The following is a 6469-nucleotide window of genomic DNA, read 5'->3' as shown; positions in this document are numbered from 1 at the left end:
CAGATAGCCCCAAACCCCAGCCAAAGAACGCCAAAGTTACATTTTCTTTTCTTTTATTAGACAGGGTCTCACTCTGCCACCCAGACTGGAGGGCAGTGGTGGGATCACAGCTCCTTGTAGCTTTGATCTCCTGGACTCAAGTGATCCTCCTACCTCAGCCTCCCAAGCAGCTGGGACTACAGGTGTATGCCACCACACCCAGCTAACACGTTTTCACTTAAAGTAGCACTTTATGGTTTCTTGTTGGCATATCCAAATTGCTAGCATCACTATTCTTTGCTTTGGGACCATTATTAGGTAAAATAAAGATTACTTGAACACAAGCACTGACATACCTGGTCACTTGATCTGATAACCAATATCACCACTAAGTGACTAACAGGCAGGTATTGTAGACAGCATGGATAATTCCCTTGATCGCTCTTTATACTTCACCTAACATCCATCTCTTTCCCTCCCTTCACTACTAAACCTCTTCACTTTTTATTTGTTTGTATCTATTTTTGCAGAATCAGTGTCTCCCTATGTGACCCAGGCTAGTCTTGAACTTCTGGGCTCAAGCAGTCTTCCTGCCTCAGCCTCCCAAAGTGCTGGAATTACAGTCATGAGCCACAGCACATGGCCTAAAGGTCACTTTTTTTTTCTTTTCTTTTCTGAGACAGAGTCTTGCTCTGTCGCCCAGTGGCACGATCTCAGTTCACTGCAACCTCCACCTCTCGGGTTGAAGCAATTCTCCTGCCTCAGCCTCCCAAGTAGCTGGGATTGCAGGCACCAGCCACCACGCCCAGCTAATTTTTGTATTTTTAGTAGAGATGGGGTTTCACCATGTTGGCCAGGCTGGTCTTGAACTCCTGACCTTGTGATCTGCCTGCCTCAGCCTCCCAAAGTTCTGGGATTACAGACATGAGCCACCGTGCCCGGCCTAAAGTTCACTTTTTAAGATGTTGAATCTCATCCAAAAACACCCTCCAAGCAGACTCATAAAATGTAACCATCACAAGGTCCTTCTCCCACACAATGGGATCTTGTTCACCACCCCTCTCTTTCCAGGTCCAATGCAAACACAGCCAAGAAGTGCAAGGGAGTTAGTGCCTCCAGATGAAATCCTCAACCAATGAGTGCAGACACTGGCAGATGAATGTTCCAGCCTCCCATCCTTCATATGGACAATTCTGGGAGGCATTCTTTAAATTTGGAGTCTCTACTGGAAAGGAGCCTCCATTGCCTACAATAACAATCTCAATAAAACATCCTCATATTGGCTTTCTTGCCTTCCCTAGTTCACACTCTGTTCCCTCACTGCTGCTTCTTAGGATTCCCTCCCCAAAACACTACCTCTGTTAAATCCAAGCTCAGGCTCTTCTTTTTGGGAAACCCAAACTTAGATGCCTTCTCAGTAGCAGCTGAGTCTGATGAGTGTCTCCTCCCTTGGCTATCCCGGTTCTGCTCCAGCCTCTCTGACCTCAGTTTCTCTCACTTGTTTCTCTTCTGCTGGTCTGACTTTGGAGATACAGTGTTTTCTGTCCTCTGCCTTCTTCCCTTCTTCCTCTATAGACTCTCTTGGTTGGTGTCGTTCATTTCAGCATAACTCTCACCACTTCCCTGCTCTGGTCTCCTGTCTTCTCCTGCCTGCTAGGGATCCCTTGAGGCTGCAGCACGTGGCTCTCACACAGATATGTCCACATCCAAATATAGCCCATTCCCACATAATTTATCTCTTCTGTGTTCCATACCTCAGTGTCATGGCATTACTATTCTCTCAACTTCCCAGAATAGAAACTTTGAATATTCCTTTCCTCTCATCCCCAGGTTCTTCTACTAATACCTCAGAGTTATTTCTAGACTGAGTTTCTTCCTCTCCATCCCTGCAGGCATTAACTCAGTTCAGGTCCTCATCACCTCTCACTTGAATTGCTCTAACTATAGCCTGCAGTTTTCCCTGCCTCCAGTTCTCCCCATCTCAATTCATGCCCCATGTAGCCACTGGCTTGGGCCTCCGAAGTCACAGATCTGATCATGTTGCAACATAGCTCAAGACCATTCCACAACTACTGATATTAAAACAAAGCAAAACCTTTTAAGCCAAAGTTCCTGGCAGAGAAGAACTTGAGAAGGCATGTATTCAAATGAGAATGGTGGTCATTTATGTACCCTTACTGCTCATTTGGGGCACCTCTTTACCTCCACACCAAAGCTGTTTGTGGAGGGCACCTTCTTCCATCCAAAACCTGGTCTAAGTTACACAAATTCCCTGTTGGTAGTTCCCCTATCAAAGGTGAGTCAATCTTACACTTTCAAAATGAACTTTCTTAAAAACTAAAGAAAATCCAAGAAGTATACACACACACACACACACACACATACACACACACACACCATGCAGGAATATTTGAACATTTAAAAATGAATAGATCTATTTTTTTAATCATAACAGGTAGAAATATAAAACCAAAACTCTAAAACTTAGAAAGAAGCATAAGAGAAAATCACTGTAACCTTGATGAAGCAAAAATTTCTTATAGACTACACCAAAAGCATCATCTATAAAACAAAAACTTGACAAGTTGGATTTTGTCAAAAGTAAAACTTTTGCTCTTTGAAAGACACTGTTAATAAAATGAAAAGACAAGCCATAGGGAGGGAAACAGTATTTTTAAATGATACATCTAAAAAAGAACTTGTATCCAGAATATATAAAGAACTTTCAAAACTCTGTAATAATAAAACAATCCATTAAAATATGAGCCAAAAATTTGAACAGACACTTCACCTAAGGAGACATATGGATGGTGTAGGGTGCAGTGGCTCACACTTGTAATCCCAGCCCTTTGGGAGACCGAGGTGGGCAGATCACCTGAGGTCAGGAGTTTGAGACCAGCCTGGGCAACATGGCAAAACCCCGCCTCTACTAAAAATACAAAAAAATCAGCCAGGCATGGTGGCATATGCCTGTAGTCCCAGCTACTTAGGAGGCTGAGGCACGAGAATCACTTGAACCTGGACGGTGGAGGTTGCAGTGAGCTGAGATCGTGCCACTGCACTCTAGCCTGGGCAACAGAGTGAGATTCTGTTTCAATTTAAAAAAAAAAAAACAAAACACATATATGGAGGCAAGTAGGCACATGAAAACATGCTCGTATTATTGGTCAGTGGGGAAATGCAAATTAAAACCACAATGAGCTACCTATCCTAATAGCTAATAGTAACAGGACTTGAACATAACAAATGTTGGCAAAGATATGAAAGAACTAGAGTTCTCATACATTTCTGGTGAGAATATAAAATACTACAACCACTCTGAAAAACTATTTTGCAAATTCTTTTTTTTGAGAGAGTCTCACTCTGTCGCCCAGGCTGGAGTGTAGTGGTGCGACCTCGGCTCACTGCAGCTTCCACCTCCCAGGTTGAAGCGATTCTCCTGCCTCAGCCTCTCAAGTGGCTGGAATTAAAGGCGTACACCACCACACCTGGCTAATTTTTGTGTTTTCAGTAGATACCAGGTTTCAACATGTTGGCCAGGCTAGTCTTGACCTCCTGACCTCAAGTGATCCACCCACCTCAGCCTCCCAAAATGCTGGGATTAAAGGTGTGAGCCACTGCACAACGGCCTATTAGATAAATTATTTAAAAGTTAAATATATGCTAACATGGATTGGGTGTGTCCCCAACCAAATCTCATCTTGAATTATAGCTCCCACAATTCTCACATATCATGGGAGAAACCCGGTGGGAGGTAATTGAATCATGGGAGCAGGTCTTTCTCATGCTGTTCTCATGGTAGTGAGATCTGATGGTTTTATAAAGGGAAGTTTCCCTGCACAAGCTCTCTCTTGACTGCAGCCATGTAAGACATCTCTTGCTCTTCCACCATGATTGTAAGGCCTCCCCAGCCATGTGGAACTGTGAGCCAATTAAACCTCTTTCCTTTCCAAATTGCCCAGTCTTAGGTATGTCTCTATTAGCAGCATAAAAACAGACTAATACAAATGCTTACCATATGATTAAACCATTCCACTCCAAGATATTTACCAAGATTGAAAGCATATGTCATAGACTTTTGCATGAATATTCATAGAGGCCTTATTTGTTGCCAAAATATTTTCATCATGAACAGATAAATGGACGAAGAAATTGTGACCTATCTGTACAATGGAACACTACTCAGCAATAAAAAGGAATGAACTATTGATACACACAATAACATGAATGAATCTCAAAATAATCATGTAGAGTGAAAGAGGTCAAAATAAAAAAGAATACATGTTATGATTCCATTTATATAAAATAGAAAATGCAAATCAATCTAAAGTAACAACAGGCAGATTGGTGGTTGCCAAGAAAGAGGGAATACGCAGCATAGGAGGGCAGAAGGGATGGATTGAAAGGAGCACAAGGAAGCTTTTGGGAGTGACATGATTTGGAAGTTTGTCCCCTCCAAATCTCAAGTTGAAAAGTGATTCCCAATGTTGGAGGTAGGGCCTTGTGGAAGGTGATTGGATCACCGGAGTGGATCCCTCATGAGTAACTTAGCACCACCCTCTTGGTGATGAGTGAGTTGTTTCTAGATCAGTTAATTTAGGTGAGATCTGCTTGTTTAAAGGAGTCTGGAACTTCTCTCCTCTCTTGCTCCCACTCTCACCATGCAATTTGCCTTCTCTCCCTTTGCCTTCTGCCATGATTGTAAGCTTCCTGAGGCCCTCACCAGAAACTGAGCAGATGGGGGTGCCATGCTTGTACAGCCTGCAGAACCATGCGCTAATTACACCTCTTTTCTTTATAAATTACCAAATCTCAGGTATTCCTTTACAGTAACACAAAAATGCTCTAAAACAGGAGATGAATATGTTCACTACTTTAATTGTGGTGATGATTTCACGGGTATATGAGTGTGTCAAATTTTACCAAATTGTACACCTTTAATATGTATAGTTTATTGAATGTCAATTCACATCAATAAAATAGTTAAAATATTTAATTAAAAAAACTAATAGTCTTACTTGATTCAAAGTTCTTCTTCTTTCTGATTCTGTCAAAGGACTTTGCCCAAAAAGGAAGGTAGCTAAAAAGAGCATAGATCAGGGTTTAAAACCCTGCTCTGCCACAAAGCCACTGTGTGACCTCAGGTTGGTTACTCTCATGGCCTTTTCCATTTCTCATCCGTTGAATGGGGCTAATGATATTCTGCCTCACAGGTTTGTTGCTAAACTTAGAATGAGATGACAGGTGAGAGAGAGCCCCTAGCACATCCTAGGCTGCAGTGTGTATAGATCAGGCCCCATCTCTGAGGAGATTAGATTCCTTTCTGTTCCCCTCCTTTCCCTTCCTTTCCTCTTTCCTTTCAGATCAGGATCCTAGTTACAAAGACATTCAGGGGAGAAACAATGAAGAGGAAATAGGCCAAAGGGTGTGTCTTGGGTTGTGTTCCCTGAAAACAGTGCCCCTGAGACCTGGACTTGAAACTTCCTGGAAGGGTGACCCCAGGGATCAGAAGGGAGGGAGCAGAAAATGTGAGTCCGGGAAGGAGAAAATGCCAATACAAAGGTGCATTTTGAGCTAACTACTGAGGTGGAGCTCAGAGCAGATCCTCAGGAACAGCAGAACCTCAGAAAGAACAGGAGGCTGGGCACTGGCTTGTTCCCTCCAGTGGCTGAGGGTTGCCCTCAGAGCACTGATGCGCCTCTCCTCTCCCACACTTCTCTCAGCTGAGGGAGAAAGGCAGAGACAAATCCTCTTGGATGGGATCCTGGCAGGGTTAAGGGATGGCTCGCCACAGCTGCAGCTCAAATCAGAGGCAGCCTGAGGACACACAGCCCAATGCACCCCAAGTGGCTGCCTCAGGCCCAAAGCCCATCCTTGGGTCAACAACATAACCCTCTCAGCCTTGTTGAGCACCTTTGCACCAAGCAACAGACATCCAGTACTTCTCAGCAGAGAAACCAGAGACCCTCGGTTAAAGCCCTCTCTCCTCAAGAACACAGGCAGGGAGGGACACACTGCCTTCCTCAGTCACTCCCTCAGAACAGTTGTCTGGGAGAGAAGAGAGAGACCTGAGGGGTGAGTTGTTAAAAAGGTCCTAGGATGAAGGGGTGGGGCTGGAAATTTTGAGGAAAAGGGAGAGGGAGCTATTTCATTGAACAGTAGTTAAATCCATTTTCTCTGCTCTACAAATAAATTGTGAACTAGGTATGTTCCTCAGATTGGAAACACAGCAATGCTTATTGTGATAATACCTATCACCTATTGAGCATATAATATTTGCCTGGAATTATGCTATCTTCTTTTTTTATTTTTGTTTTTTTTTTTTTTTTTGGAGACAGATCTCGTTGTGTCACCCAGGCTGGAGTGCAGTGGTGCAATCTCGGTTCACTGCAACCTCCGCCTCCCGGGTCCAAGTGATTCTCCTGCCTCAGCTTCCCAAGTAGCTGGGACTATAGGTACCCACCACGCTCGGCACATTTTTTTTTTTTTT

This window comes from Mandrillus leucophaeus, unplaced genomic scaffold (assembly GCF_000951045.1).
Source record: "Mandrillus leucophaeus isolate KB7577 unplaced genomic scaffold, Mleu.le_1.0 Scaffold980, whole genome shotgun sequence".
Taxonomy (NCBI): domain Eukaryota; kingdom Metazoa; phylum Chordata; class Mammalia; order Primates; family Cercopithecidae; genus Mandrillus; species Mandrillus leucophaeus.
This window is presented reverse-complemented; position numbering follows the sequence as displayed.